Below are 16,803 nucleotides of genomic sequence, written 5' to 3' on the forward strand. Positions count from 1 at the left end.
TTATTCCAGAACTCTCAGGAATAGGTTCGGCTTTCTAGGAAAATTTTATACAAGCCGAACTAGTGTCTAGCAAATGTTCGGCGCATACCTAAACAGTTTCAGTTAGCCGAACTGTTCATAAAGGGATCGGTTCGGCTCATAAATGTAAGTCGAACCTTTTCATCCTCCATTGAATCATTCTCGTAATCTAGGAAATCAACCATTTGGGAATCATTGTTGTAGTTGATGTGTATTTTCCTAGGTTTTTTAGATGATATATGACACTCCTCATCCTCCATTGAATCAAGAATTAGAATTTTCTCACTTTCTCCTTCTCTTTCTCTCCTTCTTAACCAAACCAAAACTTTGACTTTTTTCCCCAAATTTTTCATCTAAACAACTCTTATAATTCTGAAAATTATTTTAATCACTAAACAAAATATTTAATCACTAATCAAGATTAGTAACACTAATACATAAAGGGCAGATTTGCCATTAAAAATTTTTGGGTTAAGGGGTTATCTGATTTTGCTATTTCACAACCTTTTTTGTCTTCATTCAGTATGCCTTGGAAGATTTTGGTATGCCCAATATTATGGTTCATCGAACCAGGTGAAAAGTTTACGGCATACAAGCAAGTGGCTAACTGGTTTTAGTTTAGAGTAGACTTTTATGACAACGGAGCATCACTATATGACTAGCTATTTTTGGGTGTGCGGTAGAAAACTGCTTGTGGGTGTATTACACATTTTATATTTGTCAGACTGATTCCGTCATTTAAGAAGTCACCAATAAATCACGCTTTTAGTAATCTCCCACGTATTAATGACGGTTATTGTTTGTTAGGTAATGGACTATTTTCATGTTATACGACAGAATTTGTTCGTAAAATCTTATTCACATAATTAATCTGTCATTTAAAAGTGTGATATATATCCTTTTCTGGACTAGTGTATCTATTCTCCAGAATATACATGTCATGACTAGTTTTGTCATGCACCACTAGTTATCCTCGCATCATCATTTCCTTGCCAAACTCCACAGCAAATTTCAGTTACCATCTCGAGAAACCCATTGCAGTTGCCAACTTGAGATATAAATCCATCACTGCCATCTCCTCAGGTCCTCGATCTCCAAAATAATCTCACAAGCCGGACTCCATTGTTGTTGCCATGTCCACAGCTCTGTCAATCATGACGCGCGCCTCCACTTCATATAAATCATCTCAGTCACGTCCAGGCTCTTCATGCGACAACCGTTATCCCACTGCCAGCAAACAAACACACATCTGCACTTCCAATCATATCCAGTCTAGCCACCGGCTGCAATTGTCTACTCCCTGACCGGCTAAATGAACTCAACTAACTGACCTCCATCTCCTTCGAACCAATAGATTAAATGAGAATTCAAGGACAGGCATCATACAAACTCAAACCGAAGCACCTTCCTGAGTTCGACTTAACCATCTGAATCGCGGCCAGCAACAGTACCTCTGTCCGTAAATCCAGCCACCACCACCTGCAATCGATCTGACACATAATACTTCTTTTTAACTCCGAGCAGCACCAACCTGTTCTGGCCAAAAACGCATCTTCACTTCCACCGGATGCCACAGCTCAACACCTCTTTGATTTCTTCATCGTCATAGCTCCTCAACTGAGCTATACAACTCTGTATGTTTCCCTTCATCCTCAATATTTCTGCTACCAAAAATCATCTTCCAGTGGATAAGAATACCACCTGCTAATTGATTTACGTGTATCCCATGTCTATTCAATCACCAGCAGCTTGGACGTAATGACTTGAAACGAAGCACAAACTCCAGTTTCAATCATGTCCATAATACTCAAACTCCATTATTTTGTAGCATTCAGCCACTCACCGTAAGACTCCGTGGAGACTTGACTTCATAACCATCCACCACCATTAACATCAAACTCCATTTATCTGTATCGGTCCTGGAAGTCTCGATCTCGCACTGTGAGAAGTAACAGCAGCTGCTTGATTAAAGAAAAAAGACTTCCCTTCTTTATTTTGATAGAACTCAACATCCCACGTGCACCTTTCTTTAAATCTTGGTGAACTTGCATGTGATGCTTGGTAATCAAATACCCACTTTACCATCTTCTGGCCATGAGTTAATTAAGTGGTGCTATCGTGAAATGAAAGTGGCAGCCAAATTAGTCTCCAGATTCTCTGGTTTCGTGAGTGCTTGAGTGGTGCTGATATATAGACATAGCAGGCCAGCCACATTTTGTCATTACAAATGCGTGTTAACTTCTATTGAATTCGCTTGTATTTTCTACATAAGCACTAAAATTGTGTTATTAGCAAAATATTGAGTCACAGCTCATATAAATACGGGTGTGAAATGTAGCACTTACGTGCTTATCAACACCCCACACTTATATTTTGCTAGTCTTGGAGCAAAACAGAAAATTGACCCGTTTTGCTCGTAAAAGGATAAGAAAAAGAATAGACCCGCTCGGCTGGTCATCATTTTTTTTCCCTTTTTTTTTAAGACCTGCTCTACAGCTGGTCATAATATGATAAGAAAATACATAAAAATAGACCCGCTCAACAGCTGGTCATAAGAAAATGATAAGAAAACAAAAGAATAGACCCGCTCAACAACTGGTCATAAGAACTCTACAATAGACCCGCTCAACAGCTGGTCATAAATTGCAAGAAAATTCCTGGAAAAGAAAAGTAAAAAGTTAAACACTCCCCCACACTTAAACATTACATTTTCCTCAATGTAATTGCGTAATCCTACGTAAAAATTAAGATGGGAAATTCATAATATAGGAAAATAAACAAATAAAAATAAAACAAGAAATAGAAATACCTACAAGAATATACATACAAGACTCTCCATATATCAACAACCTAAATAATTGGGGATCGACCCAGAGCACAATATATACAACCGTTGACAACCTCAAATCCTCGTTGAAGCAACGTAAAGATATAAAGACTGTCAAAAGGAAATAGTTACCCTCGAACATGTGTTTTGCAAATAATGTATCATTTTGATCAAAAATAACTGAGTAAAAGGGTTCGCTGCAGATGGGAATTGAAGCGATCTGGGAGACATGCACAAGCAAAGAGAAGTCACGAGATGCAAAATAATCTAGTAATACTGGAGAAGCACGTAGTTCTAATCCAAAATCAGGAATCTTCTGAAAAGTTGTGCTAACAATTCTAGGTGTATTAACTTCTCCACTGGGTTTGTTACATATCACAATAAAGATAATTAAAAGAAACCTTATAGATAGAGTGCAATGTCTCTAAGTCGTTAGACTCAACTATGATTTCTTAAGAATTAACACATTCTTTATAAGCATCATTGTTATAGCACTGATATGTCATACCGCCTAAAAGAATGGTGTCCTCAATCCTAAAGTCATCCTTTTGAATAGGCGAGTGATCATTAACATGATCATAAGTTGGACTAAATACACCACCTTCACTTGGTATGACAATGTCTTTATTCCTATGATCACAATTATAAAGTTCATCACCATTCTCCATACACATTGATTCATTAGCTAAAGCGGGTTCATCATAATTATCAAGAGTATTAGAAAAATTAAAACTTGTCTCCTCCGTAAGAACACAATATTTTACTGACTGCGTTAGTTGAGCAATCGATAAAGCATTTTGTTTAGCAAGTTGAGCAATATAATCATGGCTTTTACTAAGCTCGGCAAAAAATAACTCATTAGCTTTGGTATGTTCAGCAATGTCAATATTGAGGAGTTCTAACAAAGATAGTTGTGATGCAGATAGGTCACAGTAAGATTGATCATCTCTTTCATACTGTGACGGAGAAATGTGTGAATAATAATTGGAATCAATCGTATTGTGGCTCATAATCAGGGTAAGGTTGGTAATGATCATAACCTTCACAAGGTCCGGAATGACCATACTTATTAAAATAATTCCAATCATTATTTACACACTCGGATAATCAGAAGGTGCATATGCATACTCCTCGGGTGAAATATCAGATGACTCATCTGTCGCAGCTCTTTTGGTAAGATTCCAGAAAGCTATAAAAGAAGTCAACTCACTAGAAACCATAATACAAAGTAAAATTTTCCCAATAACTCAACTTGCAAAAGCTTTGAGAGAATATCAACTACTTACTTTAGGCATGTTGTTGACTCAAATAGCCGCTCTTCATACTAAGGTACCTAAAAAAAAATCGACGTAAAAAGAACTAAAAGAAAATATAAAATAAAAGCAAAAATAATCTATGTACAGAAAATAAAAATAAATATGTTCAAAATACCAATTACAATATTCCACAGCCGGTCCCCGGAAACGACGCCAAAAATTGATAGGCTTTCGGGATTGCCTATTTATGTATAACTGCAATCGCACGGCGTCTAACTAGTAGACAACGACAAGTACAGGTCGTTCCCAGGAGGAGCGATGGAAATACCGTAACTAATATCTCTAATAAAACTAATCAGAAATAATACTTTTGTATTTTTATAATTGAAAATGAAATAATAAAATAAAATCAATGAAAAAGAAAGCAACCAAGGTTTATCGTATCCACCACTATTTCTATTTGATTACTGAAATGAAACATAACTCATGAATATTTATTTATCGTACGTTCTATCGACATCACCTATTAAATGTATTAGATTCGAAAATATCACTGGGACACCTTAAGCATGGCACATCAAAATATTAAACCCAAGCATACACCATCAAATTGCGTTAGCGAAAAAGTTGTAAGAAAATAAATATCGGTGAAGCAACAACCTATTTCATCATTAAATCAATATATAATCATGGAGTTAATTTATCCAAATCATAATGGTCTATTGCTTCATAATTCGATCAATCAAAAATAGCATAATACCCGAAGTGGTTTCACTCAATACTCCGGTCACACCAAGCTCTCAACTCTTTCCATATATCTTCCACCAGTCAACCACCGAGCAACTACAAACGACTAGTTTCTCGAGCTCTTCCTTATCTGCACCACAGACTCGATAAACGCTAACACATGTATTATCTCGAGTTGTACCTTTCCATGTATTCTTCTTAGACTCGAAACTACAGCCACTTATCTCTGTTTTCGAGCATTTTCAACTCGGGTCCTTGTTAATGACAGCAGCCATCAGTCTCTTCATTGCCAAAATCACTGTGGCCACCTTCCAAATCCAGCAGACTTCAGTTCTTCTCCATCCATATCTGCCTGCATCACCCTGCCAATCTCCATTGACGACAAATTCCACCAGCTCGACTGATCATCAACAGCATCAACACTGTAGATTAACAATGGCAGCAACACGTCCCTGTCACCGAGCATGCATGTTGTTGAAGATAAAGCTATATTAAGGCACCAGAACTTACGATAGGGAAGTTCTGAAGTCTGCCCCTAAATAGTTTCTAGCAGGTAGATGCCCTGAGTAACTCATGTGGATGCCTTTATAATCCGTGTAGTCGACACCTTTTGCAACTTTAACTCGTTTCAATTGCTTGTAGATTCTTAATACGGTGTCGGAATCACTCCATTATTTCGCCGTTGGTTTCATATTTTCGTCCTCAATGTGATAGCACGAACTCCTAGGTTTGAACGAGTTCCACTTGGTCTTTGGACCATTCTCCTCTTGTAGCTCACTTCTTTCCTTGCATAATTAAGTGCAAATTCACTTCTTTTGGATGATTCACCTAGCAAAACATAAATAAGACAAAAAAAAAGTAATAAAAGGATAATATGCAAGAAATCCAACAAAAACAAGAATGGAATCAACACCGTCAGAGAATTGCTCGGTTGAACCCACCAAGCGTTGGTATGTCAAGTTTGGTTGTCATATCTTAGTGAATCAAAACTCATGCTAAGAGTCGCTTGATTATGTACTAGAGTTAAACTTCGTATAGGTTAGCTTGAAAGCATTAGGATATGAGACATTACAAGTATTGCGAAGTATTGAAGATGTGAAGAAGCAAGGAGCTACAACGACAACAATCATCCTTCCACTTGAGGTTAGTGATATTTGACTTGAATTGTTTCATTCTGTAACGTATCTTTCAAGTCGTGCATATTGAAAACATAACTGCGAAGCATATATGAACTCTATATAGACATAGCGTTAAGGAATACAATAAGAGGTTTATTGCTTAACCATTAAACTTTGTAGATAAGACATCGCCATAATCATTTGAATGCTATTATGATTATGTATGGGTATGAGGTGAGGATTTCATCCTAGGGAACAATGTTTACATGTGTTCTAAGGAAGTAAGTTCATAAACTTGTTTGTGAACCGAAAAAGAAATTGCCAGGAATTATTGGTTTTGTTATTCATTGCATATCTTATGAATAACCAATATGTGTGATAGAGTATAACAGCTCACAACTTGTTGTGTTCTTGGTAGAACTATTCACAAAGTCCTGACTTTTGTATTGTTATAACTTTTATTAGTAAAACCAATCTTAAGTAATCACCTGTGGTATGATCGGATTATGTATGCCTTGGGGAAAGGGAACTGATCCTAGTAAGGTAAAGGGAACCGATCCTTGTAAGGAGTGCAGTACATCAAGGGGAACCGATCCTTGTATGGGGTGCAGCAAGGTTTATAGCATAAAATGGAACCGATCCTATGGACATGTGCAACACATATAAGTTAGATACCATATATATGTAAGAAATCGATCCTAGTACCTAGTCAACCGAATATTTGGGAAGCTAGTGTGACTGTGCGTAGTACTCACATGGAGGTAGAACCGAAACTTGCATTGGTAGAACCGTAAACCCATGATTGTGATTGAATGTTGTTTTGATCAATCACATAGTTCTTGAAAGTCATATGAACCAATTCTAAACTTGTTTGGAAGTGTGGAAAATCGGTTTCAAGGTTGTAAGTGTGAAAGAGAACTTACAAAGTAAAGATGTTGACAAACTTTGAACACGTGATGTGAATGTTTATTTCTATAATTGTTCAAAGATATTCCTTAACGGCTAAGGGAAGAGAATCCCAGGATAGAAACATAAGTAAGTTAAGAATCTTTTAATTAAGGTTATTAATTTCACTTTGTAGGGAAATTACAGAATTAGTAATGTGCATTTACTAATTAGATTTCTCGAGAGATTTCGATTGTTATTTTTGGACAAAGCATTTCCAGGAATTATGGAAACCAAATTTGTGCTTTAATTAATACCTTGAGAATATTTTCGGTTTTGGAAATTCCTTGGTGTCCAAACTTCCTTGTCTATAAATACACGAAGTTTGCCTTTCTAGCAAACTGATCCTTCGTAACAACAAACTTCCTCTTTTGTCGTTGTTACTGGTGTAGCCGCCTATCGGAGAGGAGAGCAATCTAATTAGGTGAAATCTCTTATGGCCGCTCGTTTTAAAGTCTTCTTTGGGATTGAGAAGCTCTAGCACGACCCGTTGGTGGGAAACTAAATAATTGCGGTTTATCTTTGTTTTCGATTGATTTGATTGACTAGCGGTGGTTGAAATCTGATTGCAGCTAGTTTGTTTATTCTTGAGAATCTTCTCTTCTGATATAAGATTCACTCAAACTAGTTCAGAGTTTCGACAGGGATCTTTAGACTGTTGTTAGTTTTAATGACGATCTTGTGATAATCCATTGTTAACAGACTCCGTTCTGTGCGTGATTGATCACAAGAGATTCAAGGGATTGTGTGCAGGTTTTTATTGAAGATTTAATAAGATTTGAAGACAAAGAAGATATTGAAGATCTGACTTGGGTTTTATAATTTTTGGTGTGCACAATACTTGTTTGGGTAAAAGAGGATCCAATTAATAATCGGTTTATCCTTGTGGTAGATTGGATTTATTAATTGAGTAGATCGGCATCAACACGGTTCTTCGGATTAAAGGTGTTGTTGGATTAATCTTAATTTATTACCTTTGGGTGATTGAACATAAGATAGATCTAGACCGACGAAGGAGTTTATGTTAAGATAAACGGAAGAGCCTTTTTCCGACTCATATCACTTGGTTGAATAGAGTTGATACCAAACAGATTTCTTGTTCCTTTACTGTCTGGAATACGAACCAAAGGGATTGTTCCAAGTACGTGACTTATTCATAAGTCGGAGGCGTGGGAATACAGACGGAACTAGGAGAACTACAGGGTTAGTTACTTGGTCTCAACTATACGAAGTTAAGTGTAATTTTGTGTAGTGGCTTAATCCTTAGTGTATTCAATTCTGGACTAGGTCCCGGGGTTTTTATGCATTAGCGGTTTCCTCGTTAATAAAATCTTATTGTGTCCTTTACTTTTATTTTCCGCATTATAATTGTTTTATTATAATTAAAGTAAATTACACAAACGTTAATTCCTATTTACTTGAAAATCAATCATATTGTGTTTGGTTAAGTCTGAACCTTTGTATCAAGTAAACATACTTCGTTGTTGTATTGTCTCGATCTCGTATCCATAGACGATCACACGAAGTGTGAACCGATGTTGTATTGTCTCGACTCAGTCCATATACAATCACTTTCGGAGAAAGAACTTATAGGTAGGAAAAGTTTTATATTGAGGTATATTTGGGTACCCTCGCCTTTTCAATTGGTATCAGAGCAGGCAAACACAAAAAGATCTAACAATTTGTGTTTGGTGTGATCCAACCTATAAGAATTTAATCTATGTCCGATTTGGTTAACGTTATGCAAGACATTGAATGCTCAATAGTTGAAGATGCTAATACTTCGTTGACTCATGATCCAGGAGTAACGAAAACATCTATGTCTTTTTTTGAGGAAAAAGAAGATGCTGATAAAGAGTTGGTAAAACTCCTAAAGCCAATACAATCTCTGTCTTCTAAAGTGTTTATTTTAAAGACAGAGTCGAATCTTCTTAAGCAGGAGATCAGAGAAAAAGACATTCAACTGACTGTCTAGCCAAAGAGAAAATGGATCTCGCTGTCAAACTAGAAGCTCTTGGTAAATCTCTTACAGATAAAGAGACACATCCTATGATTCTGACTAATGATGCTATTGTGATTTCTTCTGATGAGGAAACTAAAAGTCCTTGCTCGAATTTTACAGATTGTGACAAAACTGGGTTAATCACATCTGAAACAGATCAAGATGATGGTAGTTTGCCTAACTACATCAAGTTAGAAGAGGATGAGAAACCAGCTTCTAAATCTACTGATGATCAAACGAAATATTTTCCAAATGAAACTTTGAATCGATTCCGTGTTGACTCTAAGGAATACAACTTTCAGTCACTTGACAGGAAACTTATACTTCTTCAACATATGGTGGTAAAATTTTTGAAAGAAGTTTCTTGTCTTAAAAAACTGAAAGATTATTCCTCAGTAGAAAGATCAGATTATACTACATCCCAATAAGATCAACTCAAAGGAGTCATAGGAAAAAGTTGATAATCGCTTCTGGAAAAATGTTCCTCCGCACCCATATCGAAACGATTCTAGTTTTGATGAGGAACGACTTCAGAAGGAAGGGAAAGAGCGAATCTCTTCCAAAAGAAACAATCAGGAATTTTCGATAGTTGTTTCAGATGATCACACTAATGTGAATAATAAGGAAGTCCTTAGAATGAGAAAATCTTATGAAAATCTCATTGAAATAATTAAGAGAGATCTAGCTATCTCCGATAATTCTCACATTAGTATCTTTTCTCCACATGATCATATTTCTAGAGTTAGAAAAGATCGTTGTCTTGGGAGAAAATATCTTGGGTAGAAATTCCCTAAAAGAAACATGAACTATGTTTCTGATATTCACGGTAAGCTGGAAAAAGCTTACTCCGATACAACTTAGTTGTATCATATGTTGTGCTTTCTCATCTTTTCGTGCTCATAATCTTTGATGGGAAAGGCACAATAAAACAGGAGCACAATTGGTTGTGTAGTTGATTATCAGAAAATTTTCTGTGAAAGTATATGGGTTGCTGCGAATCCATGGTAGTTGAAAATTTTCATGTTTAACATGATTTTCAAAAATAGGTGATTATTTGGAATTTTCGGATGTGTTTAATAAACCTTCCAACTTAGAAATATCGAACTAAGGAAAGGTAATATATTGTCTTATATTTTCGGATTTTCCAGAGGTCTTTTGGTCCGAAAGTTGTCTCTTTTAATAGGAGAAACTTTTTCTTATATGTATTCGAAACCCTAAGGAATCCTTTATATTCGATTATAACCGATCATGCCTCCAGTAAATCGCAGTGTCTCAAAGACTAATAAGGAGGAAGCTCAAAAGGTTAAGGATTGTCAAGTAATCAATACAGAGAGAAAGAAGAAACGCATTATGTCTGATTATGACTCTGACAGTTCTGTTGGATCATAAGATGAGTCATGTCTGTTGGCTTACAACAAACAAGATCCAACCAAAACCCATTGGATTCGTTTTGATAGTATGTCTCAATATATCCAAGGTTTTGACGAACTAGAAACCAATCTTGCTATGACTATTCGACATCAAGATTGGGTAAAAGAGAGTTACGAAAGTACAAGAGGAATTCTTGCTGAGCTCAATGCTCTAATTGAAGATCATGAAAAAACAAGAAGTGTTTGCGGACAAGTCCCTTTAGACATGCTTTAAGATTTTGAAGACTGAAGAGACATCGGTGAACAACAAGAGCACCACTAAAGATTAAGTGATGAGTTGTATTACTTAATCTAGTATAATAGACATCAGTTTTTGATCTCTTTCATTGATTGTATTGGTCTATTATGAATAAAACTATTATGAAAATAATTATTTGATTAGTAATTTTTCTTGTGATAGTTTTCGGTTTACATAGCTTGTGCTTAATTGCGTTTATCTTATTGCTATGTATGTTTATGGGATGTTTGATTTCGGTTTTACTACCTTAATATTCGATCTCATATATGGTGAACCCTCATGGTTTGGGTGACTTTTTGATTTAGCGGGATTAAGTTCTAGCCCTAGTAGGTGGGCTTTATCAAAGGATTATGAGGGGTTCTAATAAAAACAGTATGTAAAAAAGTCACAATATGTTGAATCGGTTTTGGTTTAGCATAAAAGCATATGTGTTTCGACGGTTTTCAACTTTTGCTTGCAATTATTAAAATCGGTTTTCAACCTTTCTCTGGTAAAGGTTGAGGTGTGTTGTTATTCTTTGGTTTATGCATAAGGATGACAACGTGGTGATATTTCGATATCAATTCTCTCTGGACGAAGATGCTATCATATTGGAGAAGTGGATGCGAAATTTGAGGTAACAATCTTGTTAGTTAATTGTTTTCCTGTTTAAGAAAAGCCTGAGTTTATATTATATATATTTGTTGCTTTTGCTTAATAAAATTTAGGTTCAATTGATATTCATTCCATGATGTGTGTGTGGATGTGTGTTTCAATTGGTTCATGTTAAGAAAAACTATTGTTATCTTGCTTTATTGTGTGGTATCAATCGTTTAGGCTTACAAAATTTCGGTACAATTGATGTGTGAGTGATTCAATTGGTTCCGGTTAAGAAAAACTATTGTTATCTTGCTTTTGTATAGTTTTAATGGTTTAGGCTTACAAAATTACGGTGCAATTGCGGTGCTTTTAATGTCTATGTTGTTTCAATTGCTTCCGGTTGAGGTGAATAATTATCCAAGTTGATTTATGTTGGTTTGTATGAATTATTTATGGCTTAACGAAATAATTTGTGTACGGGATAAGTTGTTTAGTCCAATTCGATTCCGGATAAGAAACTAAGTTAATTCTGATCTTAGTTTGTCTTATCGAAGTGTGGTTTCGGTTATTCAAGTCTAATCGAATGCCTCAACAAGGAAATGCTAGTTAACTAACCTAGTATTTGTTTTGTTTAAAATTGAAAGGTCTAAGTTTATGGATAATTAGAACCCGATGAGAAAAATGGAGTATATCTTTATTTTGGTCTTATCGAATTAAGCGGTTGTTTTTGAACAATCGGTTCAGCAAAGGGACTAATGTGATTAGTTGTTTTTGGTTTGCTAAACTAAATGGGAAAAATTGTTTCGGGCAATTGTTTCCTTGGTAACATATCAAAATAAGACTACTTGAGGTTTCGATTTTGATATTGGTTATCAGAACATGATATGTAGAACCCTCGTGCCTAACTCTACAGGTTTACAAGTCTATTCTGAGATTTGTAAGATTCTTTTCGTGTTGTCCTTTATTTTTTCGTTTCTTTGTCATTTTTGTGACAAAAAGAGGGAGAAATATATGGAGTAAACAAGTGATATTGGCATTGATTTTATATTAATTGGTATCACTAAGGAAAAGAACATTGGTACTTGAATGTTATATCTAACGAAAGAGTGAAAGCACAGACTAAGGGGGAGTAACATGTCATATTGATTGGTATAACAAAGACGTGTGGATTGAATATCTACCTATCTTACTTAGGGGGAGTATTAGCTTTGTTATTATAATGTCAATAGCGGCATTTTCAAGGATTGAATGTAAGCAATTTTACTGTGTTGTTGAATCGGGAATCAAGCAGAGTGTAATGAATTCTTGTAATTTGTTTATCCATATGATGTAAGAGTTTTGTCACTGATAAACACATTTTTGTGTCTAAGTTGTCCTTAATTTCATGTATTGTTGGTACTCGATTTTTGTACTTATTATGGTATTTTATGTGTTTTTAGAAATAAACATTCTTGGAAAAATTGGCTCAAAAAGTCGTCTAAAGCACCGGAAGGAACGTGTTATTCAGACTCTCACTTGTGGATAAGGGGCGCCCAAATGATAAGGGGTATCCAAAGGATATTTGCACCCAAGCAGCTGATCAGAGACACCTCTCATGGCATCTTCTATTCGCACCCCAGAACTGGATAGGGGGCACCCATCTTCTTCTCATGGGAAAGATATTTGTCGGGAAAAGAAATCTCAACTGTGTGAGATTCTGGTCATGATATTATGGGGATATTCGTGTCTTTAAGACATGATTATCTTCTTACCATGACAGTAAGATTTTGTACGTGTCTTGAATGGAAGGAAATCGTATACTTTTGGATATTTTCGAAAACATAGAAGGAATTATTCACGGAATTAATTGAAGATATTATCTTCATTATTTGGATCAATTAAATGAGAAGATTTGGATATACCATACAACTCAGAAGACGTGTGAAAATGGAGAGGAAATATTCCCGTGAAATACTTTCATTAACTGCAAAGATCTTTTGGAGTAATTGAGATGATTGTCGACCTAAGATTGGATTCACAATATAAATAAGAGTGTCTTGGGTATCAATTAGGGGACAGAGAGTTTGGGAGATTTACAGAGCATCACAGAGCCGAATGATCGAGTTGCAGAGAACACCATTTCTGCTGCTGCAGAACTGAAGAACACGAAGAACAGACTCACGAAGACAGTCGTTTATCAACAGTGATAACGACACAGAGGCGCGGGTCGTAGAAGCTGGTTTTGATGTCTCATGCTTTGGATTAACATTTGTTGTTTCTAAAAATCAACTTTTGCAATAGTTGAGAATCAATTTGAACGTGTGAAATTGCATGATAGTATCACTTTGGAATTGGTAAATAACGGAATCCTAGCCCCAGTCTCTCAATAATTCTCACAACACTTTTTATTCGAGTTCGTTATATTTTTTTTATTTATAAAAATTAAGTCTAGAAAAATCTTCCTTCACAAGTCTCAACGAACCTTTTTACTACAACAACTTTGAAACCCCATAAAAATTTTGGCACCGCTGTCGGGGACTTGTCTTTAGGCTAGAGTTTTTAGATTTTTTTTTTAGGTTTTTATTTTTATTTGTTCTTCTTTACGTTTTTGGGTTTTTGTCTTTTTCTTTCAGATTTTGGAATTTGGAGCGAAAGAAAATTTTGCCAAAGCTTTTGGTGAATACTTAAAGACTGGAGTAAAAGGCAAAGTGAAAGGAGCGAAAGAAGAAGAAGATTTTTTTTTAAAAAAGAGAAAAAAAAAAGAGAGACATTTTTATTTTTGTAGATTTTTTTTTTTAGACTTTCTTTTGCACTTTATATTTTTGAACTTTGGACTTTAAATTTTGGGACATTATTTTTAAACCCTGCGGAAGGGTAGTTTAAATATAAACTGTTTGCAGAGAAGGACGACGATTACGATATCGTCTCGGCCCCTCGGGTTCGTACATGACATAGGAGTCGTGGCCCGAGTCGACTACAAAGGTTCATTCCCCGTCTGGTACGGGAGGTAAGTTTGTCGAAACACTCGCGAATCCCCTGTCAGCGAGTTACTGTTTTTCTTCGTATGCATATATATTGAGGACTTGAAAACGGCTGCTTTAATTTCCTAGTAAAGGGCAAGGACTGGCCATACAAGATAAGGGTTCGGATTTTATCACCGTTCTCTTCTTGCCCGCCTTAGGAAAACGACACCAAACGCGAACCTAAGCCTAAAATTTTGACTAGAACGAGACTGATAGAGTAACGAGCTTAACAGGAAAGTCATTCGAAAAATATTGGTTACTATTTTAAGCATACTTCGAAGTTCTTGACGGTTTTTGTAAGTTGAATGCGTGACTTCGCCGCCTTGTAATACCGGTGAGGCCTTGGGTATCAAAGCTCCACCGAGCTTCCCTCGCCTCTATTCAACTTACTTTGACTCGGATTGATTCTAGAGGGGTTTGCTTAAATTATAACGAATTCTCGTTCGAAGGATTAGAAGCTGGTCTAGAAACAATCTAAGTGGAGCCATCATGCTTTTTGTTTGCTAGAAATCTGTGGTGGAGTCAGCCTTGTTTGTGTTTGCATAGAACATCCTTCTGTTTTAGGACTTTTCTTTTTGATTTTGTTTTTCTAGTGTATGCCCAAAGTTTTTAAACGGGCTTGGAAAAGAAACACTCTAGGTCGTTTGATTAGTGACAAACCTAGTAGTTCTTCTTGTAAAGGCGGGGAGCTCGAAGACTCTTCTTTTGAGAGCCCCGTTTTTGGAAACTTCAGTTTTGAGAATCTGTCTCTTCGTGAGGAAAGTACTCCTAGTACTCCTAGTCCTTTGGTAGTGCCAGAAATGGCAACTTTGAAAGCTTTGCTAAACCCAACTAGGACCTCTCGTCCGTCTTGTATCAAGTTAGCTGAAACCGAGGCAAATTATGAACTGAAACCTGGGACTTTACAGATGCTCCCAATGTTTTTAGGGAAGGAGAATGATAACCCCTATTTTCATGTTAGGGAATTTGAGGAAGTTTTTAGTACTCTGAAAATTAAGAACCTAAGTGATGATGCGTTGAAACTTAGGTTATTCCTCTTTTCCTTAAAAGATAAAGCCAAATCTTGGTTGTATAGTTTGGACTCTGAGTCAATTAAAACCTATGACCAACTTACTTCTGCCTTTATACATAATTTTTTCCCAAGGCATAAAACATCGTCTATTAGGACACAAATATGTACTTTTGCACAACAAGAGGGAGAATCTTTATATAGGTACTTAGAAAGGTTCAATGACTTGATATCTCAATGTCCTCATCATGGTTTGGAGAAGGTTAGGTTAGTTCAGATCCTCTACGAGGGTTTAGATTATTCAACAACAACCATGGTTGAGTCCTTATGCACATGTGGGTTTGAGAATAAAACTGTTGATGAAGCGATGACATTTTTGAATGAAATCGCCGATAAGACCCAACAATGGGAAAATAGTAGGGAACCCCAGAAAACAATTCTTCTAAGTAGAGGAAATGTTAATAGGGTAGAAGGGTCTCATGAGTCAGATGCCAAAATAGCAGCTATAGCCAAAAGGTTAGAAGCCTTAGAATTAGGTCATTCTAGTGGTAGTAGTGGAAGAAATGAGCCTTTTTTTGGGAAGGCCATGCTGTTGAAGAGCGAGCCAATGCTCTTTATAACAACACTAGGTTTTATAACCGACAGAAGTTTGACCCATATTCAGAAACCTATAACCCTGGCTGGAGAAACCATCCAAACCTTTCTTGGTCCAAGGGACAGAATCAAGGTCAGTCTAGTAATGCTCAGGTTCCCCCAGGTTTTGGCTATACTAAGAATCCTTCAGCCCCAGCACAGTTTCAGAACCCTTCGGATAAGAAGATTATGAGTTTAGAAGAGTCTCTTTCTTTGTTAACTCGTAACATTGTGCAGTTTTAGCAATCTGTTGCTCAAGGTTTAGAAGAAAATAAGAGAATAGGTAAGGCTAACTCTCAGGCTATTTCCGAGTTGAAAACCCAGGTTAGTCAGATAAATGAGTCTTTAAGAGAAAGAGGTAAGTTTCCTAGTCAGACTCAACCCAACCCTAGAGGAATTAATGAAATAGGTGAAAGACCATCTGATCATGTGAATGTTATTAAGACCCTTAGGAGTGGTAGAGTGATAGACAAAAAGGTTTCCATGCCTGATAGTGAACATGTTGTAGTTCACCCTTCTGAACCAGAAACTGAGGAGACTGATAGAGTCTCTAAAGAGACCAATGAGGGTCATATTGAGCCCGACTTTGTCCCTAGAGCCCCATTCCCACAGCTTCTAGTTCCAACTAAGAGGGAGTCCAATTTTAATGATATATTGGAGGTTTTTAAGCAGGTAACTATCAACCTTCCACTACTAGATGCAATTAAGCAGATTCCCTCTTATGCCAAGTTTCTCAAGGATATGTGTACGCGAAAGAGAAATCTTAATGTCCATAAGAAAGCCTTTCTAGCTAGTCAGGTGAGTTTTATTATTCAGAATACCACTACTTCTAAGTATAAAGACCCAGGGTCCCCTACCATTTCTTGCACAATAGGTAAATACCGTGTTGAGAAAGCGTTGGCTAGTGTGAACTTACTGCCAAATCATGTGTACCTTAAGCTGGGACTTGATGAGATGAAACCTACCCAGATGACACTTCAGTTAGCTGATAGGTCCGTT

General features: G+C 36.4%; 1 pseudogene; it reads right to left on the bottom strand.

The window, feature by feature from the left end:
- Positions 1-15,326: 15,326 nt before the first annotated feature.
- On the bottom strand, positions 15,327-15,426 carry LOC113292191 (annotated as a pseudogene).
- Positions 15,427-16,803: the final 1,377 nt, after the last annotated feature.

The sequence above is a fragment of the Papaver somniferum genome, chromosome 6 (assembly GCF_003573695.1).
Source record: "Papaver somniferum cultivar HN1 chromosome 6, ASM357369v1, whole genome shotgun sequence".
Lineage (NCBI taxonomy): Eukaryota > Viridiplantae > Streptophyta > Magnoliopsida > Ranunculales > Papaveraceae > Papaver > Papaver somniferum.